The sequence below is a fragment of the Pleurodeles waltl genome, chromosome 1_2 (assembly GCF_031143425.1).
Source record: "Pleurodeles waltl isolate 20211129_DDA chromosome 1_2, aPleWal1.hap1.20221129, whole genome shotgun sequence".
Lineage (NCBI taxonomy): Eukaryota > Metazoa > Chordata > Amphibia > Caudata > Salamandridae > Pleurodeles > Pleurodeles waltl.
The window spans coordinates 1,050,699,734-1,050,718,211 of record NC_090437.1 but is presented as its reverse complement, the minus strand read 5'-3'; positions in this window follow the sequence as shown (position 1 = coordinate 1,050,718,211).

Genomic DNA, 18,478 nt, shown 5'->3' with positions numbered 1-18,478 from the left:
TTACTCTGAGGTAAATTCTATGTCAGGACCCGAGGTGAGAATTATGCATTTCCTCTTCACTTTATTGTCACAGCAGTTTCAAAGAACATATATAAAAACTAGGAAAAAACATTAACGTTACATGTCCCATGAACCCAGTGGGGGGAGTCCCCATAGCAACCATTTTCCAAACAATAAACAGTCTGTTGTATTTATGTCTGTGACGTCCCTTCCTGTTCCTTCTTCACTGCTTGTCAGTTAACTCAAAGCATTTTACTACACACATAACTGCTTTGCATGCATTGAATTATTGCCGTTACTGATTGTTGTTTCATTATTGCTGCTATACATATAGATATATTTCTGGCACAGATTGTTTCCTGCATGCTGTTCTGCTGTGGGGGATATTGACAAGCTCCCCCGTGGCAGGTTATGGCCCAGGCGCACACACAATACCACCCAGGTCCTCCAGAGGGTGCACTTTCAAGGCCAGCAGATGATCTGTTTGGCAAGCTGCAACCTGTCAGAGCAGCTCAGTGAGTGCTCCTGCAGACTTGCTCATGTGTGAGGAAAGCACTGCAGAGGTTTACCTTGAGGATTCCCTCAGTGCTGTCCTACCAACCCCTGCCGACACCATATCTCTGCAGTCTGTCCGAGCCAATTACAGCATGACATGGCAACCTCTAGGTGGCGTGCCCAAGCCAAATTAATCAAACCTCTGTTTAGAAAGCACAAGAACATGCAGTGGGGTTTGCAAAATATCGATAGGGATTTCTTTTTTTCTGGTCAGTATTTATCTATATTGTTGGTGCCATACATCCTACATGAATTATGGCCTTTCCAAGAGACCACAAATTTTCCTCCACACAGGAGGCTAGGGAGGAATGGCCTCAGCACCTGCCTGCAGAAATGGACGGGAACTTTCCCTAGTGATATCTAGGGCTCTGGCCCCATTACAAGAGCAGGTGGACAAATTTGCCAGTAGCATCCCAAAGGTTTCCTCCAATCCCAGTTCCCTAGGCACAGGGACTAGCATCTTGCAGGCAGGGGGCAAGAAGGCCACCAGGTGTGATGCGGGGCGCTTCATGGGTTTCAGTAAACTATACGAGACCTTTCATAAGACTGCACGCACACTCAAAAGCACACCCTAATAGGAGGATGATGAACCTGGGGAAATTGGCAACCTGGTCATCCCGAATTCAGACCCTGAACCCAGGGCATCAGCTAGAGGGGAAGGTGAGAAAGAAGGGTAAATGTCTTCAGAAGATGAGGGAGACTCCAGTAGACCTTGAAGCCCGGGCTCCTCAGCCTCGGAATCCCCTGACAGAGAGTTGGAAATTCAGACATGTTAGATCTGGAGGAAATCTGCAACCCCAGGTCCTCAGAATGGACACCAGACATGAAGATGGCTGAGTATGTTGCAAGCAAAATATGCCAACCCCTAGAGAAGGAGGTGAGAGCGCCAGAGAGTGGAATGCCCTAGGCCTTCACTGAGTGAACGGGTGGCAGCCACACCTGATATGGACCCTAAGATGTGCACCTTCTTGACCAAATATATGCATGACTCAAAGAAGGGCATAGCTTGTTCCTGGAGAGTGTACCAGAACACTCTACTGGATGTGCTGGGACCACTAATGAAAATCATAAAAATGGCAGAATAAACCAAGCAAATAGGAATACCTGTATCTACTGACATAGTGGCTGAATGGGGTTAGAGGGAAGTCTGCCTCCTGGGCAATGCTAATTGTGTGCTGGCAGCTGATAGGAGGAGGTACCTGCTCATAAAAACCAACCCCAAACTGGAGGAACTTGCAACCTCCAAGATCGGCACGATTGCAGAACCCTTTCAGCGGGACCTTTGTCAAGGAGCTAGGGACATTTTTCTCAACTTTGTCAGCTCTTGACAAGGTGCAATGATCGATAAAGAAGATCTTCCTGGGGAAGGTTTTTGCAGGGGCCGGAAGAGGCAGGAGGTGCTTCTCTGACCACCCATCTGTGCAATGTCCCCCTTGAAATCAAGCCAGATGGAACAACGTCTGGAATGACAGGAGACAAGGCCCATTCTACCCCAGCCAAGAATCTGGAAGAGGCAAAAGCCACAGAGGGGGACAGAAACACCAACTCCTCCCAGAAAGGACATTTCAGGTGAGCAATCCTCTTTCTTCCCCTCATGACAAACTAGAGGGGAGGTTAAGGCTGTTTACACTCAATTGGGAAAAGATCACGTCAGACCCTTGGGTTCTTCAGACGGTCAGGGGCTTCCACACAGAATTATATAGGACACATGTCCTGAACGTACAACCTTGGGCCTTGGTTTTTTCAAATGAAGAGACCCTCCTAATAATCACAGAGGTAGGAGACCATTTAAAAAAGGAGGTGATTCACAAAATGACCTGCCACCTGTACAGAACTGTGAGCAATCAATTATTGGTTCAAAAGACGGGCAAAGGCTTCAGACCAGTCATACACTTGAGGGAGTTCAACAAGTGGCTGTTACATCACCATTTCAAGATCGAGGACCTCCATCTGCTGAGAGACATGCTTCTGACGGACGACTGGATGGTCCGGTTGGACCTCAAGGATGCCTACCTTTCAGTTCTCATATACCCCCCTATGCAGGAGATTTCTCCAATTCATCTGGCAAGAACAGCACTATGAATTCCAGGCTCTCCCCTTTGACCTCTTGTCAGCCCTGTGGTGCTTTACCAAGCTACTACATCCAGTGGTGGGCACCCTTCACACCAGAGGGGTAAGAATGATAATTTTCTTAGACAACATCCTTCTCATGAATCAATCTCAATGCCACCTCATTTACCATTTGAACATGACTATTGCGCTCCTGCAGAATCTGGGCTTTGCCATCAACGAAGACAAGCCTGAATTGACTCCGAATCAGAAGACTACATTCTTGGGGCTCCTCATAGACTGAACCGGGGCTACACTGAGCGTCCCGACCACCAAGATCAATAAGACGGAGAAAGAAATTTGAACGGTCCTGAGAAGGGACAGAATCTCCTTGAGACAACTTGGCAGAATAGTATGTCTCCTTTTGTCCTTGATTCAGGCCATATTTCCAGGACCACTGCATTAAAGAGCCTTGCAGAGATTGAAAGTGTACCATCTCGGGAGGGGCCTAGCATACTCAGAATTACTATCTCTGTCCACAGAAGTCAGAACAGAGCTACATTGGTGGTTGGACAACATGGAAGCCTGGAATGGAGGAGCAATCTTTGGGGTGACACCAGACATGGTAAAAGAATTGGATGCCCACTGCCAGGACTGGAGAGACAGATGTGGGGAAATCTTCATGGGAGGCAGATGGTCTGAGGAGGAGCTGAATCTCTTAGAGGGGTCCTTCGCGATATAATCCCTCACCAAGAACAAGGTTTCCTGCTGCATGTTTTTAAAGAAGGACAACATCTCAGCAGTCCAGTATGTCAACTGCTTGTGGGGGACACAGTTGAAGAACTTGTCAGACCTTGACAAGGACTTCTGGCACTACTGACAGATCTCAGTGATGGCAGAGTACCTCCCAGGCATCAGCAACATGATCGCGGATTGGAATTCCAGGAACTTTATGGACAGCAGAGACTAGCAACTGGACTGCAACACCTTCCTAGCCCTCATGGGCAGATTGGGCCCATGCGACATGGATCTCTTTGCATCCAAATTGAACAGACAACTGCAAACACTCATGAGTTGGCAACTGGATTGAGAGGCCAGGGCAGTGGATGCTTTCCTGCAGGACTGGTCCAAGAACAGCCCAAATGCCTTTTCACCATTTGTGATGATTCCCTAAGTAGTGACTCAGAGATAGAAAGCATTGCCTCAGGCATGGTTTCCCTTTTTGATTTCATGGCATGGAGGATTTCCAGTGATGCAGTAAGGATGTTCTACAGAAGGCTACAGCATTTATCCACCAAGAGTGGGTTGCAAGCACCACCAAGAGATTCTGTATGGCCTGGAGGCAATGGCATCGTTGGTGTTAGGAGAGACAGTTGAATCCCCTGGGGCAACAAATTACACACATACTGAACTTTCTAGGGGAGATGGCCCAAACAAGTTTGGCGTACAGTATGGTAAACTCCTTTAGATCAGCAATCTCATCTGGTCACAACACCATCGACAACATGCCTGATGAGGAACACCCTTGGGTATGTAAACTCATGAAGGGGATTAGGCTCAGCAGACTGCTGAAACCTAGATACTCAGACCTGTGGGATGTTCATTTAGTATTGGGCTCCTTCTGAGCTGTCAGGATAACCAGTATTTGTCTAGAAAAGAGTTATCTGCGAAATTGGCCAGCCTATTATGCCTAATCTCATCTAAAAGGGTTTTGGACATGCTGGGTTTGGATAGCTCAGCCAGGGTCTTCACATCAGATGTGGTAGCTTTTATAATATCCAGGAGAACGAAGACCAGTACCAGGTCGGTATCCTATCCTGATTTTACAGATAACCCTATATTGTGTGTGGTATGTTGCATTAAAGCATAAAAGGAAATGACAAGCGATTCTAGACCAGCACGTGAGAGATAATTGCTGATGGAGATTAAGAAACCCTTTAAAGTGGTTTCTTCCCCCTACATCGCAAGGTGGGCATGGTGGGTTATGGCAGAAGGCGGAATTGATGTAAGGAGGTTTGGTGCTCACTCTAAGGGGTGTATGGTGTCTAGAGCTATTCATGTAGGTGGAAGGCTGGAAGACATAATGAATATGGCAGTTTGGTCATCGGAATTGACCTTCAAGACATTCTGTTTTAAACCTGTCTCTGACTCTGCAAGCCTGGTGGTAACTAGGCTTTGAACATGCATAATCCTCACCTCTGGTCCTGACATAGAATGAAAAATTCCTAGCTAGCAAGAAGGAAAGTTTCAATTCTACTAAGGACATGGGGGAGAGGATAATCCCATCCAGGGATTTCTGGGACATTCTCATCCCCCCCTTCTTGTTACAGTAAGTATGAAGTATGAATTACAGTAAGTATGAGGATCCTATCACATTCATTTCTTTAAAATTACAAGTGTTTCAACATACATCAATGAAATAGTAGCTAATGTGAATTCCCACTATGCCATAAATAATTACAGATGTTTGACTGCTACTTTATGTGTTACTTGTCACTCTCATATAAATTGCTATGACCATAATCGTTTTTTTGCAATACGGTCTTGATTGTTATAGGTGATTAATGTTGGGAGTTTCTGAAATGAGACTTACCCTTGTATATTCCAGACAGTGTTCATGGGACATGTAGTGCTAACGTTTTTTTTGTTATTTGAGATGTTCTCTTAAACTTCTGTGACAATAAAGTGAAGAGGAAAAGGCATAATCCTCGCATCCCTGTCCTCAATAGAATTAAAACATTCGGTCTTGCTAGCTAGGAAATTGTTAATTTACTTGCACAAGAGTCTAAACATGCATTTCACTCTTCCATGCCTCTAGCGCTTAGTATGCCTTGCAGTACTAGATACATCGTGTGCTCATATGAACACGAGCATAAACAAAACGCCGTTTACGCAATACACACTTCAGTACGTTTTTTTTAACCTTAAATATAAATTACCTTGTTTTGGACCCACAGCAACAATATAAATTTCACCCCAAAAGCAACTAAGTTACTCATGGCACCCAATCCGTAAGTCGAACTGGGCAGGAGTTTATTGATATGAGTCTGTTACAGTTTACTCGACCTTTCCAGGATGCCCAAGGTTTACCGCTGCGAAAGAGTAAGTTCGCCAAGTCGTAGTCATCATTGTTATGTACACTCCATACATTTTATAAAGAACAATCTCTTTATTTGTAAGATTTCTTAATGTAAGGGCCAACAACTCTTCTTCAGCTGGCAGACGACATCGACTGATTCTCCTAGCAATCTATATTCCAGTTCCCCCTTTACATAACATAGTCAACATTCCACAAATACGCAGGCATAACCATAACACTGGCCTTTGATCAGTGCCTGAATCGCCATGTTGGAGTGGATCCGTTACCAGGTCTGAGCGCCTAAAATGGTCTAGTGTATGTGGCATTATCTCAGGGAATGTTCACAGAGGATACGCCAACCCTTGAAGAGCAGTCATACATTCAAAGAGAATTGGCCTCATGGATAATGCGTCGAATTCACCATGCATGTCACAAACTATTGTTTTACATTTCCTTCTACGTTTTTTACATAATGCCACCTCTGGTGTTTTACCTTGTTTGTTTATAACCAATATTAGAAACTACTTATCCTTCAATCATTTTCATAGACTAATCAAGACGAGTGAGCATAGCCGGACAGGGTGTGAGAACATCACCATTTTAAAGTTTTAGAAGTTTTAAAAGAGGATGTCGCAAAATAACAACAGAAGGCCAAAGGCACACATCCACCAATTCAGCAAGCACATGGGCAGAGCTATCCAAAAGATAAAAAAAAAAGAAAAGAATAATGTCTCAGTGAATATGGGGCAAAACTGTTCCTCCATTTCACGAGCATAGTGGTGTAGCTATGTTCGTGTGGAGCCACTAGTTAAAAAACAGATTAGATTCGATTCACAAACTATTCAGAAATATAAACCCTTCAGCCCATTACCTCGTATGAATACATATCCCTGAACTGTAGTAAATCAAAGAAGGTTTTTAGCTACTGCTAGAAACTTGATGCTGTCAAAGATTTTAAGTATTTCTGGAAAACTTGTGGACATTCCTACATGGATTCATGTACCAGGCGTTCTGCAAGAACAGTTGTACATAGTGTGTATTTTACAATGTTTACACGTTTTATCAATTGCCCTTGTTTTTAGATTTTCCTTCACAGAGAAAATATCCTCACATCTGAGGAACCCAGTACCCGGTCCAATATTTAGCCTGTTACTTTTATATTCTCAACTTGGAAGCGGCTTTAAGCCAACCTTTGAAAGGGTAAATCTCTGACAAAGGCGGTCATTATGAACATGGCGGGAAAGACCGCCGTGGCGGCTGTGAACAGAATCCCTCCGGCAGCGGTGAATGGAAACCTGCCATATAATGATAAAAAAAACCAATCCCGGATACATTCCCAGACCACCACTCCCCGCCAGGACCCTGTTGGCGGGATTCCCGGACCACCCCACCCCACCCCGCCACCGCCAAGCACACCCACATCCCGCCCTCCAAATAATGATGCACAAATCACCTCGGTGGACAGTGGAGGCCGGACGACCATTGGTGGCTTCGACCGCCACGGGCGGCAAGTGGGCCTAACAGCAACCAGAGCACACATTGGCTAGGCATAGCACCCACACACCTGACACACATCCAGAACACCATAAAACCCTCCCAGACACACCCCACAATCCCTTGCAACTAAACCAGGACCAGAAGACTGAGAGCACCAGAGCCAGACAGAGAACGCCAGCAGACAGGACACGGATAATGACCCACACAGGAGCACCCAAACCCCGTCCCCAGTCCTGACGCCATCCACCACCCTCACCATGTCCCCCCCCAAAATCCACGCTTCACCGAAAGGGAGCTAAGGACCATGGTGGACGAGATCCTAAAAGTGGAGTCACAAATATTCGTGTCTGAGGAGCAGCACACACCCATCGCCCGGAAAATGGAGCTGTGGCAGACCTTTGTGAACAGGGTGAATGCAGTGTGACACCATCCACGCACCAGGGACGACATCGGTAAGAGTTGGAATGACCTGCGGGAGAAGGTCCGGGCCATGGCATCCAGGCACCACATTGCAGTGCAGAAGACTGGGGGAGGACCGCCATCAACACCACCCGACTACACAGACTGGGTGGAGAAGGTACTCGCCATCCTGCACCCAAAGGGACTCACTGGAGGAATGGACTCGGGTAAGTGATCTACAATTACCCCATATACACCATACCTGTAATGCATGCACCCACCCCACCCACACCCACTTAGACCCACACCCCACCCAGCCATTACCCACCACATCCACCACCCTGCATCACCCACAACTCACTACCAGGCCCACATAACTTCTGCTGTGCACAGCCACCCACCCCTGCACGTACCCACAATGGAATAATAACCCCACCACAATGTTACCCCACCACTGATCCTAAATGCAATGCCCACCTCACAAAGGCACCCTGGAAGGCCACTGAAAGGAACGCCAGCACAAAATTGCACAGTTCAGTACACCTCAAACCGTCATGCATATGTAGCATACATTTCTATGTCCCCCAACAGGCAACACCACCCATGCAACTCTAATGGAGGAGACAAGGAGTGCCACAGCACTCCAGGGAGACAGAGGCACATCACAGGACACTGGTGAAGGATCCCTGGACACTGATGATCAGGCAGTTCCCTCACACAGCCCTGGATGCTCACCATGCAACAGACCCACCCAGGAAAACACTGTCACCCCTAACACCCCGTCAAGACCAGCAGGCCAGGGGAGGCGTGCCCACACCAGTGGACCCAGGGAACAACCAAGTGGAACACAGCTACAGAGGCCACAGTCTCCCACCCCCAACATGCAGGAAGACGAGGGTCCCAGTACTAGTGGCACGTCAAAACCTGCGCAGGGGACACAGTCACAGGGGGCCAGGGCAAGGTCAAGTGCCCCAGTGGGTCGGGGGTAGGGCACCGGATACATGCAGCAGCGCAGGAAGTCATTGCAGCTGTATTGGGGGCCTACCAACATACCCAAGACAGGTTGGCACAGATTGTATCCCCCCTGGTGCAAAGTCAGAGGATGCAGCTGGAACAACACCAACAGGCCATGGAGCAGTGGAAAGAACACAATGCCACAATGGCTACTCAGACACCCACACCGGACAAGAGGCCCCAACAACAGCCCTGGACAATCAGCAACAGATGACCCAAGCAGCAGAAACAGCACAGGAAATGCCCTCCCAGGAATCACAAGGCCCAACCATGCCGCCCCAAGAAGCTCCACAGCAGGCACCCAAACGTAGTCTCAGGCCAAGATATGGCACTGGAAACCCAGCTAAAAACAAACCCCACTCCAACAATTGACACTGCTCCTACTGCCAAGCAACCATCCCACCCATTCACCAACTACACTTAGCTGAGGGCTAAATAAAGTACTAAACTACAAATAGGACCCGCCTATGACATCAAACAGGCCTGCCACCAAGTCGGTTTTGAGGACACCCAACCATTACAACTTCCATCACTGTACATAGCACATTTCACTGTATTCCACCAATTAACAACATATCTCACCTGTAACACTGTCCCCTGTCTTCAATGTTGTACAAAGTGGAGTATGGATGCAACTGGCAGGGAACAACTTTATGGTCAATTTGTGCATGGTGGTGGTAATGTGTGTTTCAAATTAGGCAAGGAGGGAATGCATATATTGTCTGTCAGTACCATGCTGAAGAGGTCCATGTCTCACCTATCATGACTAATTCCCCGTAGATGACATGGCACACTTACAGTATCAGTCACTAACCACATTTACAGGCTTAAGTCCCACACAGTTATTGGAAGTAGAGTTGTATCAGTTGGTTCCTGGAATTGACATCTTCCCCTTCCTCATCCTCACCATCACTCTCCTCACCTCTCTGAGGTAATTGATCAGGACCTATAGCACCCTCCACCTCCAAAAGGGGGATTGAATGTCTCACTGCCACTTTGTGCAGCATGCAGCAGGCCACCACTATTCTACACACCTTATCAAGCCCATATGCCAGGGATCCCCCAGAGATATGTAGGCACCGGAATCTAGCCTTCAGGAGACCTATAGTACGCTCTATCACCCTCCTAGTACGTCCATGGGCCTCACTGTATTTTCTCTCTGCATCCGTCTTGGGATTTCTCACTGGTGTCAGGAGCCAACACAAGTTTAGATAGCTAGAATCACCTAGAGAAATGATCAATACAGAGTCGTCATTGGAATGTCCTTACTCAGACAGGCTGGTTTTCTGCAATGTGTCAGTTAGTGCCAGGCAAACTTACCAATGATCCACCCTCTGTCCTCTTGTGGTTGTTCCATCTTCTGTGGCACACTACTGTTCCTCAAAACAAATGAATCATGGACAGAACCCGGAAACATGGCATTCACATGGGTATGTACTGGTCTGCAGTACATACCAATTGGATGTTCCTGGAGTGAAAGTTCTTCCTGTTTCTGTACACCTGTGTTGTAGTTTAGCAGCGATTAGATTAAGCATTAGCAGAAGACATCTTGTATTTAGCAACTATTGTGAACATTTCGCGGAATCCATTTTGTTTTCATGGCAGCCATTTTGTCTGCCACATGCTCCCATGTGCTCACCATGTGCTCTGTCCTACTTTTCTGTTAACTACTCTTGAAAATCTGCTTAGTGACAAGTTATATTTAGCATCTCCCACTTTCGCACATGCCCAGTAAGATCTGCAGCTGTTAGTAATCAGTAACAGACAGTAATGTGTCTACTAGTCCTTGAAACTGTTAGTCCCTCCTACCTGTTGACTGTGCATTTCCACATGACCTTACATGTATGCAAGTCTTGCTTCTATAATTGTACCACCTCCTTTTAGCCCCAGCGTGGGTTTAAAAGGACCATGCTCTCCCAGTTCAGTGTGCTACTTCAAACATTACCGAAGGGTGCTGTTTGAACTGTAGTACCACCTCATTAGGTTTAATAAACTTTGTCTTTTATTTCAGTTTCTGTGCCAACTTCTTCCTATATGGTCTGAGGACTTTGTGCAGAGACGGGTGAACCCCTTGCACTAGTAGGCCTTGCTGAGGCTTACTTCAACACCTGTTCACTCACTCTTGGGGGGATGATAGCTATGTGGGTGCCATCGATGGCACCTATCACATGGGGAATGTTTGCAAAGGCATAGAAGTCAGATGATGGCAGGGAGGTCAGCATTTTGGGGGAATCGCGCATAGGATTGCAGATGTTGTACAAATGCATTCAGAAACCTTGTCAGTACCTTGCTGACATTGGCTGTGAGAAACCAGCACCCAAGCCCACTGGCACTTGAAAAGAGCCTGTGGCCAGGAAATGGAGTGCGGAGAGCACCTGCACCTCAGTTGGAATGGCATGCTGATTACGATTTCCGGGAGTCAGTGCAGGATCCAGTAATGCACATAGGTTCTGAATAATTGCACGTGTGAGTCTGTAGGTGATTATGATCTGACGCTCCACCATGGTCTCTATATCCACAAGTGGTCTGTACACTGATGGTGCCCTTCCTCGCCACAAGGGTCGGTACCTATGAGGGGTAGGAAAAAGGAGTGATGTGCACACATACATTGGCATATTTGCTACATACATGCACTGCATTCTTCATAGTAATGTCTGTACAATAACTGCAACCTGACAGATGTACATGTACATCACTAGGAGGGAACGGAGTAAATCTTGTGTGATTATATACTAAATGGATAGAGCCCTAAGTGCTTCATATGGCTAGTAGGCCCAGCATTGTGAGTATTATGAATTTCAAGATGCGTAGGTGATGGCAAAATGCCTGCCCACTGTAGTTCTGCCCCTTCGTTGTGGAAGTGACCTAATACCGCTAGCGGTTGACGTCACAGCGTACAGCGGTGTTGACCGCTGTTCACACCCTCATTGGATAACATGGATGCCAATGGGGAATCCTGGCGTATCATGATCGCCACTGGTGGTGACTGTGCATACCGCCACAGAATGTACCCGCGTTCGTCATCGTTTGATCACTTGACTCCCTGATCCTGTGTGGACAAGTACTCCACTGTGTACTGCTGTGGCCTGCCTCTGGCTATGGATGTTCCATGTGGTGCAGGGGAAAGGGCCCCGGCCTTCACCCAGGAAGAACTGGAGAAACTGGTGGAAGGGGTCCTGCCCCTGTACGTGAAACTGTACAGACGGCCAGAGGTACAGGTGAGTCTGGGTTTGGGGGACACTGTGTGAGTAATGGATGGAATGGATTGCAAATATGTGTGCTCCTGTGAGCCAGGATGGGCCATGGTGCATGGAATGCTGTGTGCCACTGTCCTGCATGTCTGGGAGTACTGTCTGTCCTATGTCTGACAATCTGCCAGCTGTTGCCATTATGCAGGTGCCTGACCTCTGTGTTCCATTTCTGTGTCACCCTACTAGGTCAGTGCCCACCAGAAGAGGGCACATTGGCATGTCATCGCCAAAGAGGTACAGACCCTGGGGATCTACAACTGACGGAGCACCCACTGTCGAAAGAGGTGGGAGGACCTGCGGAGCTGGGCACGGAAGATCACTGAGGCCCAGCTGGGGAAGTCCTCCCAACGTGGAAGGGGTGGCTGTCGGGCACTGACCCCCCTCATGCGAAAGATCCTGGCGAGGCGTACCCAGACCTGGATGGGTGCTTGAAGGCTGCACAGCAGTCACAAGGGGGTGAGTACTCACAGCCCATACTTCAGCCTGGAAGGATGAGTGTGTGTGCGATAGGGCTCATGGTGCTTAGAGCAGGGATTTTGACTGATGTCCAGCTACTGTCTGCTCCCCAAATGGTGTAGGAGTGTCTCTGTCAGGTTTCACCTACCTCAGCTCCAATACAATTTCAGGATATGGGTGTAGGTCAGTATACTGCTCAGTAGTCAGAGGCATGGCCATGGGCGTAGTGCACGGTGCTGCCTGTTGGGTGTGTCTGCTGGGTAGGTGTATGTCTGGCCATTGTGTATCAGCATTCAGCTACTTACAAGTTTCTCTCCTGTTTTGTCTCCCCATCCCTCTTCTCTTGTGTTTGTCTGGTACAGTATCAACATCAGGTGAGGGAGCTGAGGCACTGGCAAGTGGGGAGGCAGCAGCCCACGGATCCTCTGAGGCAGAGACATTGGATGCCTAGGGGACCAGTGGGTGGGAGGGTGAGGGGACTTCCACAGGGAGGCTACTTCCACGAGAGGTAGTGACTCTGAGACCTCATCTGATGGGGGTCCTCCGGCGGTTGCGGATACTTGTGGACAAACCATGACCGTGAGATCTTCCGCCACCCCCATACCATCAGCCCCCTCCATTCTGTTCCCCACCGAGTTGCCCATGCCCACCCACCCAGTAAGGTGGGCATCTCCATTGGCCCAGGCACCTCCTCCCCTGCCCCAGTCAGCCCTGCTGCCCTCACAGAGGAGGCTATTGACCTCCTGAGAACCATTTCTGTAGGGCAGACAACAATCGTCAATGCCATCCAGGGTCTGGCTTCTGAGGAGCAGCAGACCAATGCCTATCTGGATGGTATTCACAGTGCCGTGTCTGCCCTACAGAGATCTTTTCAGGCTCTGGCCTCCTCTTGGACGGCAGCATGCTTCCCTGGCCATTCTGTCCCCCCTCCAACCTCCTCTACCCCTTCCAGCACCGCACTCCCTTCTCCCGTCCAAAGCACACAATCAGACCCGCTTACATGCACATCAACACACAAGAAGCACACTTCCAAACATAAGCACCACACTTCCCACCACAAGCATTCACACAGCCAACAGACACCTGCACACCCAACAATGTCCACTTCCCCCAGTGTGCCCGCCTCTTCCGTCTCCCTGTCAGTCCCCTCTACATCCACACCCTCATGCACTGCACCTTCACTCACTGTTACTGCTCCTCTTCCTGCACTCACCACAATAGCAGACAGCCATACATGCACTCCATACACCACACCTGCACTCACCACCTCCACTGTAGTTGACACATGCAGCACACTCGCCCGACTTGCAGACACCCAACCAACATACATCCACACTAGCTGTCTGTCTTCTCCCACTGTGTACACCCCCCACCTCCCAAAAAACTCAAACGTACCAAGACACCCACCCATCAGACATCCACCACACCACAGCATACTGAGCAGTCACCTGCACCCACTACATGCACACCTACACCCCATACATCAACTCCCTCTGCCTCCACTCCCACGCCCTCATCCACGCCCACCCAAATTGCTCAAAAAAAACTTTTCTTCTCCCGTGCAGACCTGTTTGAACCCACTGGCCAACCCCGTCTTGTCCCGAAACGTGCCCACCTCCTTGCCCTGACCGCTCCTTCCACATCACATCCCACCCCGGTCCAGCCTTCCCATTCCTGTGCCCCTTCTCCGGTGAAGAAGAAGGCCCGCTCAGAGCCTAAGGCATCCTGCTCCGCCCGAGCCAAATTGCCCCCACCCCTTCAAAGGAGAAGCCCAACCCCCTCCAACCTCCTCATGCAAGTCTAAGTCCCACCCCGGTCATAAATCCCCACCCCACCCCACCCTGCCCCCCTTCCGTGAGGTGCCTGGATCCCCATATGGTGCCCCGTTCAGTGGAGTACCCAGCACTTGTGGGAGTCAGGTGTGGCCAGTTGTGGCCAAGGACAAGTGACTTTTGATGGACTGGCCATTGGCCCTGTTGGCACCATTTAGCTCACTGAGCTACATAATAAAGTTTTGGTGTGGCCTGTGTTTGGGCTGCACGCAGTTCCACACTGGTGTTTGTTTAAATTATTTATGGGTATGGGGCATCTGTAAGTACTATGGTCAAGTTGGATTTGACTTGTGTCGGGTAAGTACCTCTTGGTGTGGGGTGTCTGACTTGTGCTGCTGGGAAGGGTTGGGGTGGCGTTACGGGGTGGGTGGAGTGGGTGGGTATGTAACTTTGCCCTTTCCTCCCTTGTGTCGTAGGTTGCGGTACTTACCGTTGTCGTCTTCGTCGGCGGTCTTGGTCGTGTAGATATATGACAAGGAGCAAGGCTGGCTGGCATGATCTGCAGCTCTCTGTCCATGGCTGCCGCTGCAAGTTTTGTGGAACTCCGGTGAGTGTTTCCTTCTTTTTGTTTCTTTTCTGCCTGGCTTTGTGTGGCGGTGGTTCCTGCCCCGGAACTGGCGGCGGAATGGTGGTTCATAATTTGATGGGCGGGTTGGGCCTTTCCGATGGCCTGTGGGCGGACTCTGCCGTCCTCAGCGGGACTCCTTTCCTGGCGGTGGGTGGTGCACAGGATGCGTGTGTTTCGTTTGGTTCATTATCTGGCGGTCCGGGCCGCTCATCTGTTGGCGGTTTCTACCGCTGGCGGTGCGGAATGGACCGCCATGTTCATAATGAGGGACCAAATCTTGGGGAAAAAATCTTCAAAAAAAAGTAGAAAAAGTTGGTGAATACTCACATATTCGTGAGCCTGGGGATGGCCACAAGGTTTCTAGGACATCCATAATCTGTTCAATTATATGATATTCCTTTTTGATTGCTAAATCAGATTTTCAAAATACCAGACATGGATTTGCATTTGAAAGATGAAACCTAAAAGCGCAAACGGCTTTCATAAGCTGTTTTTTTCATGAGAACGGCCTTCTGAATAAGGAGTATTGAAATATACAAGTGCAGTCTTGATTTGCGTTGTCCCAAGGCAGGAGTCTCTAAACTTTATATTTTATGTCCTGTTAGTTTGACTTGAAGTTATAAAAGCTAACTGAAATAAATACGTTAATGTGAGCTGCACATAAGAAGACGACTTTAATTGATAAAATAAAATGAAATGATAATGTAAAACCAAATCAGCTCGTAATGAACTTTTCAAGATAAATGTTCATAGATGGGCATTCGTACTATTAGCAATGTTTTACTTATTCTCTTAGAGTAAAGCTAATGATATTAAACACCAAATATGCAACCTTCTTAGAAATCCATTTCATTAAGAAATAATGTACCCTGGGGTGCTGCTTTATTAGAAATGTATGCGTTTCTTAGTTAAGGATTTTGGCGCTTGGACTTTTAGAGGAACACATCTAAACCACGCCACTATTAATACTGCTCCGTTTTCCATTCGGGTTTTAGGAATAAAAAATGGGCATAAAAACTTTTATAAAAGTCTTCCAACGTTTTCCTATTCAAAAAAGTGATTTTCTTCCAATGTGGATGCGCATTTTTATCAAATATACATCGGCAAGTCAAGTTAATTTAAAGGATCAAATCAAACACCATTAAAAATGTCAACTTGCATTACATGCCTGGAAGTTTGTGACATATTCTGCTAAAGAATATGCATATCTTATAATGCAACGACTGTAGAAAAATAAAATAAACTTAATCGTATCTGATATTGAGATCGTTAATGTAGAAGCTGCATAACATCCTGTATTTTAGGGTCTCATTATTAAACGTGGCCATATTTTCCGCGCTGTAAGAGTAATACGCACAATTGGGACGTTTTTTTCCTCCACATGGAGTGAATTTAGGCTGTGTTACTGCTCCACGGGCGGGCAGAAACGTAGGTGCTTTTAGAATGGCATTGTATTTAACAATATGCTATGTATATGTATTTTCTATAATGCAAACCTTTCCAAAAAGCAGCGGAGCACCGTGCGTGGTCAAAAACAAGCATAAAGTCAAAACGTAATAGGAGAAGGAGATGTGTTACTGACAGTTAGGGGCATATTTATACTCCGTTTGCGCCAAATTTGCGTCGTTTTTTTCGACGCAAATTCGGCGCAAAACTAACGCCATATTTATACTTTGGCGTTAGACGCATCTAGCGCCAAAGTATGAGGAAAGAGCGTCATTTTTTTGCGTGAACGCCTTCCTTGCGTTAATGAGATGCAAGCTAGGCGTTCCCGTCTAAAAAAATGACTGCGACGCAAATGCGTCGTATTTATACTCCCGGGCAAAAATCACGCCCGGGAGTGGGCGGGGCAAAAAACCCTGCATTTGCGCCTCTTTTTAACGCCTGGGTCAGGGCAGGCGTTAAGGGACCTGTGGGCTCAAAATGAGCCCACAGCTGCCCTCCCATGCCCCCAGGGACCCCCCCTGCCACCCTTGCCCACCCCAGGAGGACACCCAAGGATGGAGGGACCCATCCCAGGGACATTCAGGTAAGTTCAGGTAAGTATACATTTTTCTTATTTTTATATATTTTTTTGGCATAGGGGGGCCTGATTTGTGCCCCCCTCCATGCCACAATGCCCAATGACTATGCCCAGGGGACAGAAGTCCCCTGGGCATGGCCATTGGGAAAGGGGGCATGACTCCTGTCTTTACTAAGACAGGAGTCATGTAAATGGCGTCTGGGCGTCGTTAAAAATGGCGCAAATCGGGTGGAGGCGATTTTTTTGCGTCAACCTGACTTGCACCATTTTAAGACGCCCTAACGCCATTTTTCCCTACGCCGGCGCTGCCTGGTGTACGTGGTTTTTTCCACGCACACCAGGCAGCGCCGGTCTGCTAGCGCCGGCTAACGCCATTCAATAAATACGGCGCCCGCATGGCGCTTCAGAATGGCGTTAGCCGGCGCTAAACTTTTTGACGCTAAACTGCGTTAGCTCAGTTTAGCGTCAAAAAGTATAAATACGGGCCTTAATGATTTGTAATATAGCGCTCTTTAAGAAGACGTTTTGACTCTCTACAGAATGTAGAAGCGTTGGGGCAGTCCTGATGGATAAAGGATATTGTTACAGATCCTTGGTACTTAGATAGAAAAGACCCACTTTTTAATGCTTTCTTTTTTTCATACTTCTTAGTCTACAGGTTGAGGGCGGCCTGACTGCAGGTGTGCCGAAAAGGACCAGCAAAGGTACGTTTGTCTGAAGATCAGGGGGCATGCTGGAAGTCATGGCGTGTAACAATATAAATGTAAGTACATTGTCTTGACCCCTGATTTTAAAGCAGCTTCCTCAGTAGGAAAATCTGTTTCTACTGTTTCTGTTTCTGCATCTATCTGCATTGCCTTTCTGGCTCTCTAGAAGGTGGGGACATTTTATTTGAATTGCACTGTTACGAACTAACTGACCAGTGTAATTAACTTAATGAAATTACCATTTGGGTAATTACATTGTCTATCACATGCCAGCACAATTATGCCTTGTTCCATGAATTCCTCATTGTGTAGAAGAATACATTATTGTTCTGCAATGCATTTTGCTTGCATTTTTCCATCTTTTCTGGCAGGCAGATGCAAACATGATGAATTTGCTCATAGTTTGCATCTATTAACCACAGATTGTTAAAAAATGATTTAGCACCCCCATACTGTTGCACTATGTTCTGCCCCAGCAGTGCACCCAGGTTTTTACTTTTGTGATCACCTGTTTTGTTGGACTTTTTACTACAGGTGAGTCTCACTACCAGTGTCTGATCCACCATATTCACATGGCAAACTGAAGGTGCATGTTTACAGCCAGTGTCAGTCTTTTACAATAAGGCTGTTGTCACGCAGCAAGGGTAAGGGGCACTTGGCTGGTTGCATGTGAACATGTGTAAACACGTGTGCACACATGTGCGTGTTGCGTGTGGGAGACTACTGTTCTGCACAGCCCGGTAATGCACAGGTAGCCTAGTTCAATTGGGACTTTGAAAGATCAGGTTTTCACAAGCGATAGGCCTTATTACGGTAGAAAATATCAGTGTACTTTACTATTTTATATATAGTGGTTCCCCATGATACACATGGGGAGGAAACTGCTTTAGTTTCACTTTCCCTTGGCCTACAGAGACCATTGAGGCCTTAATTGTAGTGTAACCTGTCGAGAAAACCAAATATGTAAACTCCGAAACATGAGGGAAACGTGTGAGAAAACCGAATATGTAAACTCCGAAATGGTAACTCTTCATCTTATGGGTCACAT